Source organism: Liolophura sinensis, chromosome 7 (assembly GCF_032854445.1).
Source record: "Liolophura sinensis isolate JHLJ2023 chromosome 7, CUHK_Ljap_v2, whole genome shotgun sequence".
Lineage (NCBI taxonomy): Eukaryota > Metazoa > Mollusca > Polyplacophora > Chitonida > Chitonidae > Liolophura > Liolophura sinensis.
In genome coordinates this window covers 53,891,690-53,917,558 of record NC_088301.1, presented here as the reverse complement: position 1 = coordinate 53,917,558, position 25,869 = coordinate 53,891,690, and the positions used below count along the sequence as shown (strand labels likewise).

The 25,869-nt window shown below is 37.3% G+C and overlaps 1 protein-coding gene across 1 annotated transcript in view; it reads right to left on the bottom strand.

The window, feature by feature from the left end:
- Nucleotides 1–25,869, bottom strand: part of LOC135469913 (plexin-A1-like) — a 77,128-nt gene that overhangs the window by 34,754 nt on the left and 16,505 nt on the right. The window contains exons 2-3 of the mRNA XM_064748553.1: nt 25,558–25,629; nt 11,208–11,269 (exon numbers count right to left, since the gene is read on the bottom strand). The gene's annotated coding sequence lies outside the window, so the exon portion shown is untranslated. The remainder of the gene's footprint in view (nt 1–11,207; nt 11,270–25,557; nt 25,630–25,869) is intronic.

The window sequence follows — 25,869 nt, the reverse complement described above, 5'->3', positions numbered from 1 at the left end:
TTTGAAGATTTACATTGTCTTATATATTGCTTTTAATTTACTTTAATTGCAATCTTTTTCATGAAATGGGACCTTTCACATGTAAACATATAAAAATCAAAAAAAAAAAAAAGAAAATGTTAAACCTACTGAGCAATCAGTTTCAGGATTACTGCTTCTGATTCACATATTTAGAGAACTGCTACGACAATAAGCTAGAAGATAACATGCTGACAAGGTAAGAAATATTTTGCTCCAATCTCATCCTGAAGATTAATGAGCTGGAATAGAATAATAAAATCAGTTCACAATGCCACTGACTGACCTTTCACTCTAATCACAATAAGGTACAATGCAATAAAGCATATCCCAGAAATAAAACTATAACTGATGAACTTTGAACTTTAGCGAGATAACCAATCACATTCAGGAGCTTTTGGCGAGGTGTTTACTAGCTGTAGCTTACATTTGTTCACATTAACAACATTGGTGTGACAAGCAATGTTGAGTATGTTGGGCTTTTTTCCGAGCACTGTTGGTAGAGATTACAGAAGGCTGGTTGATAGCATCTGGCTAAGCCTGCCTACTGGACTGGTAATAAAGCCCTGTGAAAAGTCACTATTCAATTGGACAGACCTGACATGTTTATGGCCGTATTCAGGGAGAGCAAGGCCATAAATTATGAGGTGTAATCTGTTTAGTCCAAAAACAGCATTCAGGCTTGGGTTAAGTTTCCCAAGCAAAGACTCTCCCCATCTTAAAAAATATGGGTTCTGCCCAGAGGCGATATGCTAAAAGGGGTGGAGAGCCAAACGCAGAGACATAAAGCTGTCAAAACAGCCCAAGTCGCAATGGAAATGGTAATTTGGGTCAGTGTCATGCTTAAAATGTCAGCCAGCTCTCCATTTTGGTGGTGTTGTTTTTGTGAAGGCTATGGAGCACTAGTTTTCGGTATAATCTATTTAGCATACTCCTGATCCTCTGCTCAGCTACTGCTGAAATACTAGCCCTCTAGGAAAAGAGAGGAAAAAAAAAACGAAAAGATTTGTAGCCTCTTGCAGCATAAACAATAATCTCAAAAACTACCATGAGGTATTTTAACAGGAAATCTATACGCATACCTCGGATTCTGAAGATAGAGCAAAATTTACATTGGACGCTTAGCTAACATATATGGCTCATGATGAGTCATTCCACCGATAAGATGCTAATTGGGATTCAGCCGACATCAACTGGCTTAACAGTAGTCAAATTGAGTTTCTCATACGTCATAGCTTCTTCACCTTCTATGCTTCCCAGAGTTGCGGGAAATTGACATCATAAGTTGCAAAATTATGGCTTACTGAACTAGTATAATCATGCATGGCAAAAAACAAAAAAATACAACAGAAGAGATCAGATCCGCCATTTTGAACTGATATTACATCTTTGGTGTACAATGACAAAGTCTTCTTCAAAACAGTCATGGTTACTTGGTGTTAGACAAAAAACAAATCATGAATGTGTTGGTTTCATAAATAGAAGACAGCAGCTTTAGTAAAATTTCCATATTGAGGGCCCATTACTTGGAACTATTATCTAGAAGACAAGCAAGGCTGCATTCTTTCGGCTTGTACCAAGGTCAGTAATGAATGAATATAGGTCCCCTCAGACAACTGGTTTATTTTCAGATGGGTCAATTGGCTATTCTACCTCAATTATGACAAGGAAAACAGCGTAGTTAGTCTCATCCAGACAGAGTTATCTTTGGCAGTTTGACCAAAGTATGGTTAGTATCTTACTGGTTCTTGTCAGCCAGACATCTGCATAATCTTCAGAGAAATAAAACCAGGTTTGTTGAGACAATTTGATCAAGTTTTCCTGATATTAGTACTTTTATTCAGAAATCGGTAAAATTGTGTCTGGTTGTCAAATGTCAAAGGCCAAATATGATTTACTGTTTCCAAATAATTGAGAATGGTGGCTAATTCAGATATGGTATTAGCCACAAGAGAAAAGCTGTGACCTGGGTAACAGTCAGAAAAAGTAATGCTTAATACAGTTGGCAATGTGTTTGAAGGCAATGCGTTAGGGCTAATGCACTTTGATCTTGTGAAACCATGAAAGATTCCAGAACATGGAAGATAAAGGCATTCTATAGAGTCTGGGTATTCACTGCCTATAGAACATCAAATATTTAACTAGTCAAATATGTAGTCCTACCTCTGTCTGAATTATTCTTACTTTCAAGCTGAAAAGTAAAGTATAAACCTAGTGCACAAAATGCAAACAAGTTTGCTTCAACTTCGATGTCTATCAATTCTAAATATGCTAGATTTCATAGCTTTCGAAATCACCATTTCATCCTTTGCTTGGCCTCACCATCTTTTATATGACATATACATGTACCGTTATATTTCACTTCAAGAATGTATCCACATGTACACCAAGCAGACACAATTTATGACACAAAAAATGTGTAAAACACTTAAGTATGTATGCCCTGAAAGTGGGTTAAATGAGATGGGGACCAGAGATCATTAACTGACTGGAGCACTACATACTGTTCAATGAATCATGTGAAGATGCCACCTTTGATGTGGCCTACCTGTCCGACAAGTATCACCTCCACAATCCATTACTCAAAAAAGCAGTTAGAGGATATACATGAGCAGGCTTTCACAGTCAAGCATGATGCAATATCAACAAATCCCAAGAGCATAACTGAGTTACACTTATGTTTGCTTAAGGGCACATACTTTCTCATAGGTGATACAAATAATCTAGTCTAGGTCTATCAAAATATACAAGTCAAATCTGCAATTTGGCATAGTGTAATGTTTCAGGCGATGTAGAAAAATAGATCCCTGGTTAAAAATACTGCCTTGCCCCATTATCATAGTACACATAATTAAATTACCTATCTAACTTAGTGAAAGGAATATTTAAAAATAGACATACAATAACTCACAAACCTACACAACGTAAACTAGTGTATCATGTTAATCTCCTGCCCTACCTGAACTTTCAGTTTGATCTTATTCACAGGAAATTACCTGCACTTGACACAGGTAGTTAAGGCCTCTTTCAGTATTAGGTCTTTAGTGTCTGGGATTACAGTATATTGTTTACTGAGCCATAATAGACCAGGTTTGACAATTTCAAACAATCTTACACAAGGCCATTTGATCAACAAGACACATGTAAGTACACACTGATATGCGAACAAGCATGCAGGGTTACTGCATCTGAATTACACATAATATATTTTTCATTTTACAAATAATACTTGAAATATCTTAACTATACATTACATGTGTGAAAACAGCAGGATATTTAAGTGAGCAGCTTAAGTTTCAATGAGTTGTTCAGTGTGAACCCAGTACATCAGCATGATACATGTATGTTGGGTTTGAGCTGAAAAACTACTGGAAGGTGATTCAATTTGTTTCTTGAAAAATTGTTAAAAAATGAAATACAGTGTACATGTACTTACTATATAGCAAAATCTGTTCACAGGGGGAAATTTAAAACATGGTGAGGAATAGTCATTTCAACATAACCACCTTCCAGCCTTGCTTAAACACCCAGCACTTTACTTCTCCACTTCTCATGATTTGACCTCCAACCTCCAGAGTTACTGTTGTCAGAGCTACACTTGGAATCACTCAGAGCCAACAGGAATAGGGATACCTTCATAGCTTCCAGAAAGATAAATCACCTCAGATGGTCTCCAGAGAAGTTCAAAGTCTTGCATATGGTTCCAGAGTCATGCTGCATGGCTAGCACACCACCATTCCACAACACACACATCATGTCTCAAGTCAGAAAACACAGCTGCACTATTTTATTTTTTTTTCCATCTCATTCACAAAAGTAAACAAACACCTAACACCGATAAGTAGCCTTAAACAAGAGGATCCACTATCTGTGTCAGTGTCCTGTCTCTGCACACTTACACTGTAAACAAATACTGATACCTAGTTGATTCACTGAAAGGTACATATACTGATGGTACAGGGAACCAGCTGCTTGATTAGGTCAAAGGTATCATACTCATATCTCTATTTAAACATCTTTATTTTAAATATACATGTACCTTCAGATAACCCATTTTTCTTCATTTCATTGCCATTCATTGCCATAAACAAAATTCATAAGGTAACGAAATCTGGCTGTTGGTACAAATAAAATTTCACACTCTGCTTATGCATTGATTCATCCATCAACACCAGTGGAAATGTGGCCACTTTGGAAACTTTCTAAACTTTGTGGAACATATTTCTGTAGGTGACAATTCTGGACAGTGTACTAAAGACTAGGCTTTGGTTAACTTTTTAAAGCAGTCTATATATACATGTACATGGTCAACCTTAACTTCATTTGCCAACAAGGATTATTATTCAGTTTCAAAAACAAATTCTGCACTCAAATTCTAAGCACTGACGTAATTCTTCACAAAAGAAAACTATGATGTCATTTTTATTTCTGCCTAAAAAAATGCTTCTATCTAAAGTGTAATGAACAACTAGATCATTAAATTCACCAGTTTTGAAAACATGACACTTCTTACGGAAGACATGAATTCTCCCATTTAACAAGGGATAAAGTCATCTTACAGTAGTTAATACTTTAAAGTATATGACTATTACTGTGTCTAACCTATAGTGTCCGCTATCATCTATATTTATGTTTACCCGATAAAGTCAAAGTATCATGGAATTTCCGCTCCAGAAAAAAGCCAAGAGTGTGGAAAATTTATAGCCACTGAATATGTATGAGATAGTAATTTGTGTCCTGACCAAGGGTATGTTGCTAGGGGGCAGTCTAGTAGGCACCTGGGTCCAGTGACCCCAGATTCTGTGCTAAATGACCCATACCTTTATTGCTGTCTTATGCAATCTTTCCTCCCATTAGAGAACATTAAAGTCAGAGATAAATAGGACTATGGAAAATTTAAGGGTCACTGGTGGGTGTCCATCACCAGTCCCCCTACCCCCACCCCACCCCGCCTTCTCCCAATTACCACTGCTCACAAGCCTGGTGAACTCAGAGAAACATCTATATTGACCAGCTTTTGACAACAGACCTAACACCATAAATTTATCCTTTATCTGGCTTTGATTTCAAAAATCTTTCAAACACTGTTGGAATCTTAACTGTTAATTCAAGATCAAGAGAATACAAGACACAGGAAATTCTTTTAAGGAGACACCAAAACCGCAGTCACATTTTTCCCTAACAAAAAGCTTGTCTTTTACCCAAATTAAACATGTGTGGAATTGGTGTAATGGTAAATTGTAACATTTCAAAGAATACACTCACAGAGGTACAGATGGTAAGCACCTTCCACGTTTTTAAAAGCAAAGTGCCCAAGCTGCCAGAGGCACAACACATTTTATCTCTGTTTTCATTTTGTGAGTCAAAGGAACTGTTTAAGTCCTAAATGTGGTAGAATTGGAAATGTTCCCACATGAGAAAATGTCACATTTCCTACCCACTATCTCTAAATTGTCTTAATTGATTTGCTTGGATTTTATCTGCTGAGGACCATTGAAGTTATACAACATTACTGATCTTGAGAGAACACACAAAAATTAGGAGGACTTCAACTGTTGTTAAATCTAAATATAAATTTAACAAAAAACACACACACATATAAAGATACACTTTGTCTTAACAGTCATGTAATATGACATCAATACTTATATTTTCCAACGGCACCCAAATAGCACAAAACGAACCATTTCTTAAAGATTACATATACAACTTTGTCAAAATACAATATGTGATTCTCAGTCAATTCTGAAAGTGTATAATCTTGCACTATGTAATTACAGTATTTATTTATTTCACTTGTTTAATGCCATACTTTCGTGGTGGTAGTCAGTTTTATGATAGACAGGGGTACCCAGGTTAAACTACAGGCCTGAGGAACATGCACATGTATGTACCTTCCCAAAGTGCAACACAGAGATTTACACACCATCTTGGTGGAAGACAAGTGGTCTACAAATGTAAGACTGCTAATAAGGTTTAAGAACAATGCTGACTGCTCCTTGTCGCCAATGCCCCAGAACCAATGATAACAAGGGCATCCACCACTTCCCTGTCTGAAGCCCGAATTGAACCTGCACCTTGAGAATGTCGCAGTTGGAATGTTCTATTCGAAGTTATATTTAAAGATTACTGATGAAGTCAGCATGTCAGAATAAGTAAAATAGTATATACAGAAGGCCAAAATGACTTCAACACACATTTACTTCATTTATCTCTAAATAGCCCAGTCACCACAACAGTGTACCATACCTCAAGTCCCTGTACTGAGATAATAGAACAACATTAAGGGTATTTGTGAGATGCTTGCAACACATCCTTAAATATGTTATGACACCTGATCTGAGATGAGTTGCTTGTCACTTGTGAAACTGATAACCTGGCTAACTTTGCCATGTAAACATTTATCTCATGGTATCAATAGTCAGCTCTCCTGATGAGAGGCCTAAAAGCTTAAGGCCTTACCAAGAAGGGTTCTTTATCCTGGGGGTGTTAGGGGCTGATCTCCTGTAAACAGGCCCCCCAACCTCTCTTCTTTTCCATTACTTCTCCTTCCCCTAGGCAGTAAACTGGCCAAGGCCAGCTGGTGAAGAGCAGAGTTATCTGGTCAATGGGCACCAAACCACAGGCCTTCTCTCTTAAATTTATTGCCAGTAAATCAGCCATGGCTAGTCAAAATTTGATACTGGTCTTACCAGCTGACTGGCCTGAGCCAGCTTGCCTCAGTCCTCTGGCCCTATTCCCTGCCACCCAGATTGGGGTTGGGGGGGGGGGGGGGTGTAGGGGTGTAGGGAGTTGGTTGAAAGATAGTGCTGTGGCTTATTACCTCTATATGAACCACATGTACAGGAACACGATTACACACAGTCTCATAATATAGAATACCTTTATTTCTGTCTTCAATAAATATCTAAGAGGTTCCTCTTAGAGCCAGTTATATAACAGCCTCAGCTTAAGTTTCGACAAGCACTTGTCATCTAATACACCTGTCACACCTGGGAAACAGGAGTTTTTGATGAACTAATTGCACAACTATTAGGTCAAATTAAACTGCCTGACAGCTGGCAACTGGGTTCAGCTTATAGTCTTTTCAATAAATGCATACCACTGAAATAGTTCTGATCAAGCTATTTAAATCCAAGAGAACTGATATTAAACCTGAATACAAGACTGGTGACTTCAATACAGATTTATTAAATGGGATAGTAAACACCTAGTAAACAGTTCTTTTCAAAGCTTGGACTTCACCTGAAGGACTGGGCTCAGCTGTCACACTTACAAAACACATCTCACTCAGGTAAAACCAGAGAATATCATAAAGTGTCTGACAAACCTTTTTGATGTAATGCCCATTATGCCATATATAGCCAAACCCAAAATACTGTATTTCAAATAAATTTTGCTGTTTAAAAATGCACGTTCACATAAAGGCCTAAAGATTACACTTCATGCCCACACTTGAGATTTTCTGATAAGAACTTATTTGGTTGGCATTTTACCTTGTACTTAAGAATATTTGACTTCTGAAACCCACAACCATTCGCAGGCTGAATAAGAAAGGAATCAAATTTTTCAAAAACTCTTGTGTAGCATTATATTAGAGCCAAATGAATCATTCAGTCAATCAAAATGTGTATTGAAAAATGCTCAACTTTAGGTGACATACAGTATGTGTAGATGTACATGTCATGACCTAAACGAAGGCAGTCTTGTCTGCTTGGTCAGCAAGATCCCACTAATGAATTAATTTCAACATCCTATCTCAATTTACATGTACATCTAGCTCATGCCCTTTTGAATAAAATCATTAAATAACATGGTCCAAACAACTAGTAATGGAGCATGTGCTCTGTCTTGTTATGTATAGCATGTATTTCTTGTGATACTATCAAATTAAATACATGATATTCTGTGCTCTGAAAGATGTTACTAGTATCACAATTGCTTTGTAACCTCTTCTTTTAACTACTCATTAACTGTATGATGTGAAGTCTTTTTTATCCTTCTTTAAAACAAACAGTGTGGCTTTTTTCCAATTTGGGCAAAAATACGACAGCAACTAAACAAGACTGAGTTTAGTGGAAACCTGCGACAAGTACAATACCTGAGAAGGTGCTTCACCTTAGAACAAGCCGTTTTCATTCAGGATAAGGGGGGAATATTCCAACATTAGGACTGAAGTGTGTTTCAGTGAAAACATGCAACAAAGCAACATGTCTAATTAGAATGAACAATTCAGAGGGATGGGGAGAAGGCAGCTGTTCTTAGTCCAGACTGATCAGTTTTTGATGGAAACCTGCGACAAATGAAACTTTCCAATGATCAGAGCCAGTGGATTATATAGGAATGACATCCAGTTCAAGTTTTAAACATGTAGTCTGTGAATGATTTGCACGTTGATTACAAACATAGGTATGCCAATGGTGCTTTGATTGCATATAACTTTATTTTCACTCCCTAGACACAATATTTATGCTATGTTAGTCTGTAAACTGCATTTAAGAACTTACGTCAACTAGCTCCATTTAAAAAAATTTAAAAAAACAAAGTTGGACCTTCTGCCTATATTGTCAACTGGGGAGCCCTGGCCTGGTGACGTCATGCTGGTAAGACCTGCCTGGATTATGTATTGACAAGCCCTGTAAAGCATTGCCGAATCCATGCATTAGGCCTACCCACTGTATGCTTTTCCAGAAGCCATCGTATGAAATATTCTATAATTACCCCTACAAGAACACCTCTTAATTAGCACCCTGGAAATCATATAGACATAAGTAAAACAGCTTTACAACAAATATCTTGAAAGATAGGCTACCCGAGTTGTATTAGATGCTAGAAAAGCATGTACAATATAGCGACTGGGCATTACGATGACTGTCTAGTTTGTCTGACACGAGTTGGACATCAGTGGAATCATGGTAATATCTGTGGAGAATTTGGCATGGTTTAGTAGTCCACTATAAATTTTTATAGCCAAGTTAAGTGATACCGGCTGTAAGTTTCAGTGACGATGAAAGTCTGTCACTAACACTGGAGAAAGTAACAATGGAGCAAAAATAGATAAGGCTTGAATTCTATTGAATGGAATTAGCGTTTGGTAACACATAGAAATATCAATTTGAATTTTGTCTAGGTTCGCGTTACTGGCGTCAAGGTACATGCACAGCGGCTTGTAAGTGAGTTGTGAACTGAGCTGGAGGGCCGCCCTGAAGCCTCGTGGCCGTTGTAGGGCAAAGGCTGGCAGCTCCTGATAGTTCGTGTCACAACCTGTTGTTCCAACCAAGAAAGTACATTATCAACTTTCACTTTCCACAAGTGAAAATTCAGATGTCTTTTCTTTTTTGTTTGTTCATTTTTTTAGAGGGGGTGGGGTGGGGTGGGGTGGGGTGGGGCTGGGGGCTGAGGGATATTATAAGTTATATTTTCAGTCTTTTCTTTTGGAATTCATAGTGTACTTTCAATGACCTCTGGTCCATATTTTCTCCATCTGTGGCATTTTTAGGCCATATACATAACTTTACGGTATTCTGCCTTGTGTTATTGCAGTCGCACGCCACACTTGGACATCGAATAATCTTGAAATCAGATGAAAAGTATGGCCATTTTCTCCTGTTCTCTGTGTTATACACACAACGAAGACTGAGATGCCTGCAGGGAATGTACAGTTATGACGTCATGTGGTCAACGGTGGCTCGATTGTAATGGAGTAGGTTCTCTGATGTTTGATCACCAAATTCTGCCATTAGTTTTGACTAATCAGAATCGATTCAGGAGACATGAAACCATCTATCTGCAGCTTGTAAGATGCAGCACTGCAGATCTACTATAACGCAAGCACCGCATAGATGTTGATGCAATACACACAAATACCCTGATTAATCAGAATTACATGTTATTAGAACATGGATCAGTTCTGACTGCATACTATATCCCTGTCCACAATGAATACGTCATCTATTTGCCATAACCCGTCATAAATATTAACTGGAACAAAAACAGAATCAACAAAGCGGGGTTTGAGTGGAAACGTGCGACACCACAAACTCTACCAAAGTAGACAGTACTGCAGATGCACAACCAAACTTCAAGATTCAAACCATAAAGCATGGACGTAAAACTGGCAGGGTTATGTAAATGAATTTCTGACATTAAGATATTTTCGGGGAAAAGTTAACAATATAACTTGTAAGATAGATACAAATTTATGAGTCACAGAACTACAGTCTGAAAATAATACTCTGCAAATGCACTACAATGTCAAAATACCAAACAAAATACATAAGAATTAAATAATATTTTTTTAATTATTAGAATCATATGAAATTCAATAAATTAATGAGAAACTCATCCTAGCCACATGTTCAGTGTTATGAGTTGAGAGTGTTGTTGTTGTTCACATACAAATGTGAATATAAGACTATCTGGCCATCTGCACATGTGGAACCTATATGCATCTTAATATATACACAGTGTATATTCGGGAGAATCTGAAGAAGAATTCTTTTTATGTTGACGCGAATTCTTCTTCTGTTCAGGAGAATAAGATGACATGAGGAGAATATGCAGTGTATGTGTCACACTAATGTTGTTGTGAGCAAACTGTGAGCACACACTTGTGTTGTCACTTCTATATACCATTGACTTTTCACAATACAAATAAAAACAATGACAGGTAACAAAACAGCTTGAGCACAATGAGTGTGACGATTACATGTACACTGCATGTCAAGCTGGTAAGGCTAATTTGGAGTATCAATAACACAGGTACAATGCTGTTACAAAATATCTAAAGAGCCATCACTCTAAAGCTACTTAGTCAACATTAATAATAGCAATAATAATAATAATAATAATAAGAGAGTAATAACAGCCTAACCAATGCTGAAACAGATATCCTGTTATTAAATGCTAGGAAATGTTACAACTGTCACTTGAAGATAATTCAATAATTTGTCAAAAGAAGGTGTGAAAAATGTGTCCTGTGAAGCATAAAGATCAACTGAGCCCTATGACCTGACAACTACACGTGGTGTCCACCTATACACCCCAATATACCTGTCATACAGGTAGCATTCAGGTGCTTTCACTCTGAAGTTCATGCAGGTAACATTTAATAAGTAAGATGTAGCAAGAAAGAAAATAAAAGCAAAAAAAATTAAAAAAAGATGGCAAATAAATTTAAAAGTACTCACATTGTCTGTTCAACAGCTTAGGTAATTCATCAAAGTTGACAGGCAGGCACAAGCACATGGAACTGTGGAGAAATAGAGGGGGAAAAGGCGGTAAAAATGAGGAAACGTGAGAGGGGTAAAGAGCAGACTCCTCAGGTAATCATTCATATGTCTGGGTTACAGAGACCGACAGAACTTACACCAGGACTGCAATACGGCCTCTCAACGTAGCCTACCTTGATCATAGCCAAAGGCGAACACACAAAGCTCCCAGTTCTAAGTCAGCTGTCCACCAACGGCCACAAACTCTTGCAGAATTTGCCACAGAAAACGGAAGAAGAATTAAAGCTGGAGTAGAAGGCTGCCTTGAAGTAGGCCTAAGACTGGAGGTATAGCAGACAGGGTGCCCATGAAGGCTGTTATCCTGGGATGGTAGAGCCCCTGAACAAAGACTCCCATTTCTGTGATTTATGGCCAACACTTGGCTAGCAATTGGTCCCTGGTTCATATAGCCACAGCCAAGTCCCTCAGACCCTGCCTTATTGAGTGGAGCAGGGCTGACATCCGTCTGACTGCATGGTTTATGGCCCTCTCCACCTATAGCTGCCAGGCTCACTCTGGCTTCAGTGCCAGCCATTCCCAGGCTTTAGGCCCATCCTGCTTGCCTGTCTGCCTGTGGATCAGGCTGGCCTGCCTTTATGATGTATCCTTGTGGCCTTATCCTGGATATGGCTAGACACTCATCCTCACACACTGCTGCAACATTAGGTCACCAGCATCAAGGTGAAGCTTGCCACATCTACATAACTATACACACACATACACATACACACACATCTAATTTTTCAGACAGAAAACAAGACATGATAAAACTTTACAAGAACAAATGTAGGGGAAAATCTTTGTTTGTCTGCTACCTCTATACTTGAGCAGTATACAAAGTAAACCATGCATTTGAACAGCTATACTTGCATTTCACAACTTCTACCACCTATATAGATGTTTTATAGTGAAATCAAAAATTTTATGTAGAGAGCCTTGCTTCTGGCAGACACACTGTGTGGAATTTTTCTAGTCTGGAAGGGCCTGGCAGTTGGAAGGGGTATCTGTCCAGCTGCCCAGGGAGATTTTAGTACCCTGTTAGAGCTGGTGGTGAGGGCCATAAACTAGGGGTAGTTTGACAGGCGGGTAGACAGTCAGGCGGAGGGACACTCCTCTTCCCCCAGTCTGAATTAGTTAGCCCCCTAACAACTCCCTTCTCTCCCAGACCATGGACAACAACTTAGCCCAGAGCTCCTAGAGCGAAACACATAAATCTCCCCAGCACAAAAGCCAGGCTGGACACCCAGACAAAACCAAGCCCATTCTCCAAGGGGGTTGTGCTAAGGCTTCAGGCAAATAGGCAAGCAGGCCCCGCAGCAAGGCTGTGGCAAGGCACAATCAACCACAAGGGCACTCTTCATCCACCTTTACTGCACTTTTGTATTTTGTCTGACACACCTGCTCATATATGTATGAATCCAAAATTCAGATAAGAACAAATACATGCAAAGTTAAAATCCATTTGAATTTTGAAATGATGTTTTTTAAAACTACATACGACTTGTTATAAATATAAAGTTATTTTATGTAAGATTACTGAAGGTACTACATGTAAACATGATCTTTGTCTCTCAATCTTGCAGCTTGACAGTTCATTTCACACCATCTGGTGTTGCTAACTAGATCATTCATTATTACTCACAAAAACTAAAAAGAAAAAAATGTAAATAGAATTTGTCCTTAAAAAATTCTTTCTTGGGTGCTTCCCAAAGCTAACAGAGAACATAAGGCAGTTCAGTAGGGAATTCTTTTCTTTGCATTCTGGCACCTGAAAATGATAAGGATTTCAAAATGAAAAGTAACATGGAAAAAAGACAATATCCTAATAAAAACGATGATAAATTTAAAGTTTTAAATTCATCAGCACATACATATATAACCCTGGATACAGGTCTATTGGCCAAAAATTAGGATATATGTCTATGCTCATAAGAAACAATTTATCCTTCACAAAATCGATCCATGACTTCCCAGCCAACAAATAATACAAAAATCATCTACATGAAGTAACTCTATGACCTCATATGACATCCTAATACCACAGCCAACATCTGCTACCCTCAACTACAAACACCCAAAAATACTCCCACAAACAACGCGATTACACCACAAAATACCCTCACGACACCACTACCACAATCAGCGTGAACACACATTCCCCCCAACACCACCACCACAACCAGCCTGAACACTCCCCAAAACACCCTCACCACACCACTACTACAACTATCCTCAACACTCCCCCAAAATAACTTCATAACACCACTATCACAACCAGCCTGAACGCTCCCCAAAATACCCTCACGACACCACTACTATAATCAGCCTGAACACACATCCCCCCTAACACCACCACCACAACCAGCCTGAACACTCCCTAAAATACCCTCACAACACCACTACCACAACCATCCTGAACGCTCCCCAATATACCCTCACAACACCACCACCACAACCAGCCTGAACACTCCTAAACCAATATACCCTCACAACACCACCACCACAACCAACCTGAACACTCCCCATTTATGGTTGTAGTCTTACGTGCTGGGATCATACTTCTGCCCCTTGTCAGGTATATGCACCTGACAAATCTCTAAGTTTGAAATCATTTGTCAGGAAGTGGCAGCAGCAAAAACTAAAAAACAATCCTGCACAACAAAGTGACTGTGAGAGCTCCAGAATTTGAACTCAAGAACATTTGAGTTCATAAATCCAGGCAAACATTAATCCAATCAAAGTTTCAGAAACAACTGGATAAAGTTAATATTGAGAACAGTCTTTGGATTCAAAAGTCTATGTTGTAACTGTATTCAAAAGACAAGGTTTTAACTGTATTCACAAGTCTATGTTGTAACTGTATTCACAAGTCTATGATGTAACTGTATTCACAAGTCTATGATGTAACTGTATTCACAAGTCTATTTTTTAGCTGTATTTACAAGGCAGTGTTGTGACTGAATTCACAAGTCTGTATTGTAACTGTATTCACAAGTCTGTATTGTAACTGTATTCACAAGTCTATATTGTAACTGTATTCACAAGTCTATATTGTAACTGTATTCACAAGTCTATGGTGTAACTGTATTCACAAGTCTATGATGTATCTGTATTCACAAGTCTTAAATGCATCAGTTGAATCCAACTGTACACACACATGGCACAACTGAATTCACTACGCAACAGGGAGGATTCCAAATAACTGTGCTTAAGTCTTTATAACAACCGATTTACATCTTTGGCACCACATGATTGTACAAAGTCTACAAAGGAACTGAATACAACACATGGATCAGGAGCAAATGAAGCCTATGAAACAAATGACAATAGGCCTTACGCTTCAAAGACAATTTCACCATGATGATCAGCTTTAAGGCTATACATCTTACCCTTGTCCAAGCAATTGATGAATTAAACGTTTGCTCAAGAGAAGACTCCATCCAGGCATAACCTCATTTATCATAATACTGCAATTAGCAGGTATCCCCTTACCTGGTAGTGCTTTAAGGTGATAGAGTTTCTCATTTAACAGCTCAACCACAGTCATGATTTTGTACATCTAAGTATACATGTTTAACACCTCCTTACCTAAGCAAATGTAAATGAACTGGCGTAATTTATCCCTTAGGCACATGATATTATCTAAACTTTTATGTGCGGTCCCTGAAATTTGATAAAATCATTATTAGGAGTGACAAATAACACATCAACAAGGCTACCCTCCAGTCATGTTCTTATTTGATAATCCAATTATTTACATTTACCCTAACACAGACACGGTAATTAATATTGATCACCTGTATGATTATGTAACACCTGTGGGCCTAAAAAGACATTGACAATTATTCTACTTCGTAAAAATAAATTAACCTCTGCTGCAAACCTGTGTGCACTGAATATCTTCTATACACTTATGACATTTTTACTTGTATATACCCTCACACAGCCAAACCTAAACCTTAGAATCAATATAAAACACAAATGAAGCAATCAACTCACTTGATGGACAATGATCTGTGTCATCTTCTCAGTATAATAAAATGAGTATTTAATTTAACTTTGTGATGTGAGATCTGTCTGATTCAGAGTTTCAGAGCAAAGATGTTCAGCCCTACATTCACTTTTCATACCTGGAATTGAAGCCTTGTGGCCTATGTTGCTGTGGCACATTGATTATTTATTTATTTGATTAGTGCTTTATGCCGTACTCAAGAATGTTTCACTTATACAACAGTGACCAGCATTTTGTGGTATGTGGCACACTGAGGGCAGCATAGCTGAAACAAATGAGATTCAACTTAATAAATACAGTGTTTCAGTCCAACAAGCTACATAGGCATTATAAATACAGATGTTAAAAAATATGATTAAAGAACATATTAAAACCCCTACATATATTAAAACCCCTACATATGTTAAAACTAGTGTGTAATAGAAACTTCAAACTCAAGGAATTTTCAACACATAACTTCATGTCAGGCCTCGGTCAATATAATTGTGTACATGTGTAAGCTGACGTAATTTTACAACACTACCCATATCAGGTAATACACTTCTCAACAAATGGACCTTGGTTTATGTAAAATTGTATACATGTGTAAGTCAAGAAATACACAAGAGGGATACATATATATAGGTCAAGAAATACACAAGAGGGATACATATATATATATATATATATATATATATATATATATATATATATATATATATGTCAAGAAATACACAAGAGAGATACGTATATGTAAGTCTAGAAATACACCAGAGGGATACATGTATGTAAGTGTCTATGGTGCTCATTTTTAATTTTAAGTACACATAACATATGACAAGATTGTAGAAAAAAGGAAGTTCCACACAGATAACAGTGTTCCCAAGGCAACACAAACTTTTTCCTGACATTACATGCTCAAGTTCCCACTGATGTGAATCATCTTCACCAGAGAAAATGTTTACAGCGTAATAATCATACACATGTTATCAAATAAATGTGCCAATTAACTATCACCCATCTAGAGGCTGGGATAAGATCTCCATAGCAGGTGCTGGTGTAAGGTGACACCGTCTGCCAGGAGACTCTGCTGGGAAAGATTTGTCTGCAGAGTGTGTTTAGTCCAGGCTGGAATTTGGACACAGCTAGTTAGGATGACATGCTGACAGCCAGGATTACCTACACAGAATCCATGAACTCTACAGGAGCAAGGTGTAATAGAAGACAGAATTAAACACTTAGGGCCAAAAATAAATAAATAAATAAAGAATAAAAAAAATGACACTTTGCACTTGACTTTATATTGGCTATATTTAAATCTTGTATCACCCTCTATAAAGTTTAGTTTAATGAAAGATGACTTACACTACATGTGAAACTTCCTTTTCACACATCTTCTATGTTACTTATTTACTAAGACCCATTCCTAACATCTCTGCATTATTTGTTGTACAGATTTTTTTTAATATACAGTTTACTTCATATTAACACAATGAACATAATCATGTATGTATAAATGAAACAAGAATACGGAATATTTTCAATGCTCTGATTTGTTAGTCTCTATTACAAATACTAATAAAGTTTATGGATAAAGTTGCTCACCCTGGCATATCTGCAACATCAATTAGCTAAAGAACCTAACAATACATGTACAAGGAAATGCAGATTTGAAGCAAGAAAGTGTCCTCAAAACGGTTGTCTTATTTTTTTTTTTGGTTTGTCATTCTGGGTTTAAATGGTTGTCTGAATACCAAACAACTCCATCAAAGAGGGTTGATATTAACACCTTGGTCTACATCTAAAGGATTTGACATTTATTACCCTACTGAGGTGTACCGGGTGACCTGAACACCCACAAAATGCAGAAGTCCCATCCACAGATGACCTTTTTATTTCAGTTAGAAGTGACTGTGGCAAATCGTTCTCATCTGGGTAAATACAGATACCCAAACACCTAGATTGGTGATAAAACTGTGAAGTGTTTTTTGATATAGTTTTGCAGGCTTTTTTACTCACTCTTGTGTGGTAAGGAGTTGAAACTAAAAACATAAGAAGTTACTAATACATTTTGAAGCATACACTTCTACTATGAAAAATACCAGGAAGAAGAAAAGTGAGCAAACATGTAATTTTCTCACACAAGTCTCTGCTTGGCAACTAGGGTACCTGTATACAGAGACCATCTGCTTACTCATTGGTGCATCTGCTTACTCAATGGAGCATCTGTACACTCATCAGACCTGCTTACTAGACCGTCTGCTTACTTAGTGGATCATCTGCTTACTCACTGGAGCATCTGCTTACTCACTGGAGTATCTGTACACTCACCAGACCATCTGCTTACTCAATGTAGCAGCTGCTTGGCTTACTAGACCATCTGCTTACTCACCGGAGCATCTGCTTGGCTTACTAGACCATCTGCTTACTCAATGGAGCATCTGCCGGCTTACTAGACCATCTGCTTACTCACTGGAGCATCTGCTTACTCATTGGAGCATCTGTTTACTCACTGGAGCATCTGCTTACTCACTGGGGCATCTGTATACTCACCAGACCATCTGCTTACTCAATGGAGCATCTGCTTGGCTTACTAGACCTTCTGCTTACTCACAGGAGCATCTGCTTACTCACTGGGGCATCTGTATACTCACCAGACCATCTGCTTACTCAATGGAGCATCTGCTGGCTTACTAGACCATCTGCTTACTCACTGGAGCATCTGCTTACTCATTGGAGCATCTGTTTACTCACTGGAACATCTGCTTACTCACTGGGGCATCTGTATACTCACCAGACCATCTGCTTACTCACTGGAGCATCTGCTGGCTTACTAGACCATCTGCTTACTCACTGGAGCATCTGCTTACTCACTGGAGCATCTGTTTACTCACTGGAGCATCTGTTTGCTTACTACAGTATTTAATTACTTACTCACTAGATTAACTCTCTGCTTGCTTGCTGGAATATATACTTTCTGCTTGTTCACTATTCTTTACTTGCTTAAATTAAATTAAATTAAATTTCTCAATGCAATTTCTGCATGCTCACTGTAATTTTTTTCACCAGTATCTGTTTCTTTACAAGAGACTACTTGCTCAATTTAATCTCATTCACTACAGTAGCCATGCTTGTTCACTGGAATCTCTGCTTGTACATGAGAGGCTTCTGGCTCACTGCAGGGTCTGTGGACTCACAATGGTCCATATTATATATTATCTAAATTACTCAAGACTGAAGGTTGCGAAGAACTACTCAATGTATCGAGTTTATATTGGACTAAGTTTTAAAATTGTTGTTTGAATGCTCTTGGAGATGTAGAATGGACAATGTACACAAGTATAAACTGGAACTGAGACTACTGAATGATTAATGATATTTACTATGGAGAAATCTGGATCATAAACATCCAATCTTACCAAGGTGCATACAAATACACTGAAAACTAAAACTTAGCTCTAAATTACTGCAAGCTGCAAGAGCTGCAATAATAGTGCAGACAGTGATAGGCACAGGTACGTGCAACTGTAGGCACACAATTCAATCATGCTACCCAGCATATCGAACAATAAAGTAGTGAAAGCCTTAAAATACTGCTTTATTCAACAAATTTATTTTAAACAGACTGATAATCAAACTTAAACTAATGAACATAGCTTTTTTATTCCCTAAGAATGAAGCAACTTGCATCTAGTTTTATCTTAAGACCCTCATACAAACACTTACATAAATTTACAAAACATTCCAACACCAGCAAAACATGTCATACGAGTTGATTTGTTTTTATAATGTAAATTATTGTAATTCTTCAACCTTTTTGCATGTTTGCAAGATGTTTATTCAAGCATATTCTGAGGGCATTATTCTGTGTAGACTGACAAAATAATACCTTTTTGTAAAGCCCTGAAACTGGTCAATCCAATCAATACAGTTTTGTCTTCGAAATTGAAATAAAAGTGTCCATAAATTACACTGAAAGTTTCTCTACCATATGCACAAAATAATTTGTACATGATAACAATGTCTTCTTAGTCTAGAGCACCTGCCGGTTTTATAGTATTTGTTGGTTACTATAGGAGCTGAATACAGGAAATTTTAACATTATCAGTAACCTAAATCAAAAGAAAATGTCTTCAAAAGTAAACATAAATCTGCAAAATTGTCAAGCACAAAACTTAAGATTTTAATTACTTTCTGTTGGTAACTGTAATTGCAAAAGATACAACAGGGGAGAATGGACAGACTTCCATCAAGTCCAACAATGCTTGTATTTAAAAATATAGGGAGAAAAAATGCCTTAAAGAAAGGTCACAAATTGTTTTACAGAAGTTTGGTAATATGTTACGTCAATGTGTTAATAACACATTGTGCAAGTCTGAATAAATCTGATAGGTCATATGACATAAGACCAATACAAATCAACAACTGACATCCATAAATGGGGGAAGTGAGGAAGAACAATATTTTGATCAGAATTATTTTGCTAAAATAGTGTTGATACTAATGAAGTCTGCTAGAAGCAATACACATTTCATAATTTGAATCTATTACGACAAAAATGCATATTTAGATTTATAAATTATATTAAAATATAGATGTACTAAAAAAATTAAAAAAAACTGTTTGTGTATTGCTACAGCAATTTAGTCAATGATTATAAAAAAGAGAGATACTTAGACATGTTTTCCCACCACATGGATCAATGTATCCATAAACTCAAAGACTACACACAGATTTTATAACTATACCGGTATTACTTTATTTCAGTGTTTCTTTTGTAGACACACTTACCAATGCTTATACTCTCATTATGAACAGTTATTGCCTACTAATGGTGCTATTAAATCATGACTTTTTCCCTTCTGCATTTTCCAGTCCAATGCAAATATTAATTGAAAAGTTTCAAACCAGTTCAGCATGGCTTTTATGACCCCATTATCAGCTAAATGTTACACTATAGGTTAGGCTCACCAGTAGAGGGAGCCACTCATCATCCAAACCTGGCACATAAGTCTTTCCCTGTTGACTTTGATGATATTTTATGGCCCCCTCTGAAAAAGTTTATCACCAAAACAGATCCTGTCATAAAAACTTCACACAAACATGTTTACTTTTTTAGCAACTTATTACACAAATTATAGACTTTGAACACATGGCAAGTTTTTCTCTGCTGACGCGGACATGTGTCAGCAACTGCGAAAGTTTAGCGCGCTTCACACACCAAGCAACAACCCTCCCATTCCTAATTCTACAACTGGTGAAAATAAATTAACAAATAAAAACTTACGCAACAGTCATCTACCACTACTCGGTAGTAAATTAGGCACAGCATTCAGGCTCAATCAGAAACCCAGATGTCCCAAAACTGTACTAGCTAATCTGGTTAAAAAGGTGTAGATTACAGAGCAAAATGTACCACCACTAAGTTCAACAAGTATATGGAAAACTTCTGAATTTCTTACTATAGAGTTAACACATGGACATCTACATACATGTACAATGTATGTATTTTGCACTTCGTGACTTATTCAAGTTAGAAAACTGTTAGTTCATTTTACTTAAAGCAGTGTGTACCCATATAATCTCAGATTATGCTAATGAATACTGTTTATTATGTTTTTTTATGTATTTCATAAAATCATCATTTATAAATTTAAGTTTTGGATAATGAAGTCGATTTTATATGTTATGTTAATTTGAACAGATCTGAACTTTCTTCAGTTTGATGCAACTTCTAACATGGACCAACTTTGACAAATACTGGAAGAAAGCACTTACTGTACATGTTACTATGAAAAACAGAAGACAGCATTTGAGCAGACCATAAAGTGTTAATAAACAAAAGCCAAGACTTTAAGAATGTCTTCAACACTGTCATACACCATTAAAAGTTTTATCAACTTTACGTCACCCCTTAGTTCTCAAATATTGGACAAGAACACCCACCCCTCCTGTCAACCCAGTCTCTAACACCACTCTTGTACAGTCCCTTCTAACACCAATTTAACTCACACAATCAAACATCAAAGGGATTTCTCCTTGGATTATCATGCTGCTAACAATATTAAATCCACTCATAAAATTGTGACACACAATGGCAAGAGAGCCTTTAGACTTGTGAAAATGGTGATGATTCACTGAGTTCATCCAAGAGTGTCTCTATTACCACACATCATTGCATCACCATGAACACTGATTTGGGCCACCCATTGTCCCTCACTGCCCATTAAATGGACATCAACTTTCTTCTCAGATTTAATACCTCTGCTGCCCTTTCTAGTCAACAAATTATCTCTCCTATTCAGGAACAAGCTTATTCATCAACTGACAAAATCTCCCCCAAAATGCCCTGGAGTCTCTGAAGCTGGAAGTCTTAAACAAGCCACTAACTTTAGATTGATTTGATTTAAATTTTTCTATTTTCTTTATATACTTCAAACCAGTCATCTTTTTTTTAAAATCCTCTTTAAGATATCCTACCATACAGAGTAAAAGTAAAAATTGGACTATTAGAAAGCTTATAACACACATAACTTCATATGCAAAAAGTACAAAAGTTTAAAATTTGAAAGCTTCACAGGACAAAGAAAGGTAAACAAAACCAGCAAAAGTACAAAAGTGTTGATAGTTAAATACATGCCGGCTTACCCGCAAACTGATGTAATGCTTGAGAAAAATACTGCAGAATTACAATTCCTCTTGAGTGCTCAGATTGCAGATGGGGTAGATAGGGTACAGTGTACATTGAATCCACTGCAGATTTCTATCTCAGGCAGAACACCCTTCACTACAGGTATATTATTTCACATCCACAATAGACAGATGTTGTTTTTTCTCGCAAGGAAATAATCCATCAGTGAAATTAACAGACCCTATATGTGTATTACAGTGATAGTTATTACACCTCTCTTATGCAACCATGTCTTGTGGCTGCTTATTCTGTTAAAAAAAAAATGTCAAAGTATTCAATACCAGATGTATTGCATGTGGTGTATGTGTGTGAGCCAATTTTCTTCAAGCAGTAACTAGGGATTTCAACCGCAGCATGCTACCAGGGTAAGAAAAAAAGCTGCGATGTATCTAACTTTGGCTGGCAATTTTATCATTTCAGCGGAAATGAGAACAGACAGAAATGTGCTTTCTTCAGTCAAGAGACAGTTCACCTTAAACCTATGCAGCATGAATTCAATTGCATGTCAGTGACATTAAGCACTTGTGGTGAAAAAAACTGTTCCATTTATGATGCTAACCCCCCAAGGGCCGTTATCTGGTTGGACAGTTGTCTACCAAGCAGTCTGTGCAACATTCAAGCAATAAGAGTACCGACCAGCCTTGAGAGGGTTCTCATTTGGTGACAATGAGCCGTGTTTGCGTGTTTGCTGGGCTAGCCAGTCGACGTTGCAGACAGCTACCTTTGTTTGGGGGCACAGAGAGTGAAATAAAGGGAAAGGAATCAATGTACCGATCTGAAGAGGTCCTTTGATGTTGTGTATTGGGAGAGACTGCCTGAAGCTGAATGCTAGGACGCGCTAGGGCCCGGGATCCGGGATGGGGCTGCTATGGGATACAGGGATAATCTGTCTGCTTCACTCTAAAGCAGGTACATATGCCTGTCCATAGTCACACATTAAAGCAGATCAATAGGGGATGATAATAAGGGGGTTGTCCCCTTGTGGACAGTCGTAGGAGACAGATAATGACCCATTCCTCCATCCTCTAATCTCTGCCCATTGCCAGCATCTCCACCGTTTACTACACTTATGGTAATTGGGACTAGATTGCCCATCAATCCCACACCTCCACCTTCTTCATCCCGCATTCTAAGTGATCCAAAGGCCTAGCCTGGCACATGGCACAAATCAGAGATAGACAGCAAATTTGTCAGAATCAATTGAAGGGATATCCTGAAAGTCTGACCGTACACAGAAAAAGTGATAGGTTCAGACAAAAGAAAAGTCTCCTTGTGGGGCCCTCCACTGTTTTCACAGAAACTGGCCAAAAAAAAAAGACAATGTAACAACATTTTTCATTAATTAAAAAAATATAAATTTTATAAAATGCTACATTTTACTGTACTTCAATTTTGTCCAATACAGAGAAAAAGATCATGTTTTTTAAGACATGATAAATTCATGTTTAGTTATTCAGGGTCTTTAAGGCACTTTTCTCACACAGGGCACAAATTCAAAAGTATCACAGGGTGAAAACTTTTTAAATTGAAGCAATTGAATTTCTGGGCAAACATCATAGCCCAAGCTCAGCCGCACACTTATCATTGTAAATGAGCTTTTCTACAGCTTTCGAATACCACCTTTTGTGCTGAATATAAAGGGTATCCCCCTGGTGGGGTCAGGGCAGGGAGGGAGGTAAGCCAGACAGAGCTCTAGCCCCCTTTAGGCACACCTTTGGGGCAATTAACCTGCACAGCCCATTGCTTCGACTCAATAAAAGCAGGTGGCGGTCTGTGGCTTTCAGGTCAATTTTCCTTGACATAACCTACAAATTTAGCTTAGGCTAGCTGGAAATGGACAGCCCTCCTTGAATGCATGCATTTGACTTTACAAACAGATACAGGAAACAAAGATACTTGAAGACAAGCCAATCAACCTTTAGAGCGCAATATAATTTATGATTAATTCTCCTGGAAAGTTGACAATTAACTTAAAAATACAATAAACCTGTTGTATTGCTCAACCCTTAGTTAAACCCTTAGAACCCAGCAGATATGACATATTGGTAACACCTATGTTCAAACTTATAAACAAAAGTTTCAAAAGACTGGCCTGCTCATAGACTCAAACAAACGATTCATAGAACTGGTCATATTTTTAGACTGATGAAATTCATTGCATATAATGGCGTCGATAATTATCTCCCAGAACTGGTAACCTTATAACCTCAAACCATCCATACGTTCAAAATAAAACAAAATCACGGATTTATCAAATGAAACAAATGAAATTAATAAATATTTTTTTGTTGAGTCCTCTCTAATTTTTTTATTTTCATTATAATTTATACTATCAGAAATATCATTCAGCATTCAAACAGCTGTTTAAGAATAAAAGAAAGGCATAAATTAAACCTTGCAAGGATTTCAAACAAGTACTATTTTCTGTACCTCAAATATAGCAAATTTTGTGGACAACAACGAAAGTAATGAAATTAAAACACACCAACCTGCCATCTTTGAGAATTTCCACAGCTGTGACAATCTTATACAAAGAAATCAATAAAATAGATTTCTGAAACTTGAACATTTGTGCCAAAAAACTTCACCATTTACAGAGGTATAATAATAATAATAATAATGACAATAATAATAATTTGCTGTATAATAATTTCCTATATCAAGGCATAAACTGTGCATACTCAAGACAAGATTACATACATGTATGTGCTGAATATCCCATTTAAAAGGCAAACAGCGGTCAAGTATTTCCCACAGACCACGGTTTCCACCATTGGGTGAACTGCTCACATCTGAATAAATGGTTGTTTTATTGTTTACTACAGTGGTCATTTGCCAGGACAAAGAAGATATGGACAATAGCCAGAGTGATGACAATGTTAGGGGGCACAGGCTCCATACTGATATGGAGATGCAGTCAAACTAATTTCTGTCCGTCATTCTATTTACGACCCTCCATTAATTAGCATCCCTCTATGATTCATACTGTAATTGAGCAAATGAGACTGGATCAACTCAAATTTGTATAAAATGAATTGTGTTAGTGGGTAGCAGCCATTAAAAAACTATCACAGCATGATATCAGGATGACAGTCCGGCAAATGCATTAAAGATTCATATGTTATTTTCTTGTGAACGCCATTTCGGTTAATTGAAAAGTCTTTGCCCTTAATTTTGTGATGCAGTGCAGATGCAAATATGTTATTGCACATACATTCATGAACTTGCACAAATTAGTACAGGTTGTTTAACATGTAGAATAAAAACACCACTTTAAAATAAATCTTCAAATACTCTTTTTTAAAACCTGCAAATCAATAAACAAAAAACCATGCACCACAGATGAAAACTATAATAACATTTAACAATTTAATTAATTTCTCTAATTAATGTTTTGTGATATACACTATATTCCAGATCAAATGATCGAACAGCTACACTGATATGCAACCTATTAGTCAAAGGCAAATGATTAAGGCCAGTGATGCCTTTTAATCATTTAAACTAAAACATGAAAACAGCAAAGGGTACATGTAGAGCTTGAAATAATTTATACCAACAAAATGGTAAAACAGAAAATCACATACTGGTATCTTCAGTTCTTCTTTCAATACTTCAATGGTTCTCCTTAATAAATACTTCAACAGTCCTTATGATTCCTGGAGATAAAAGAAAAGAATCCAGTGTAAACAAGATTGTTAACTTTCCTCACTTGCACTCATACATCACATCAACATGTTCTTAGATAATCTTATTTGTTTTACCATGGCTACCCAACTTTGAAGGGATGCTTCAGAGATCAAACAAAACAGAGGTACTAAGTTCTGATGGTCCAAGTGCATGACTATGGAAAATTTCATCCCTATAAACATTGCCGCCACCATTCTTGGAAGCCAGTC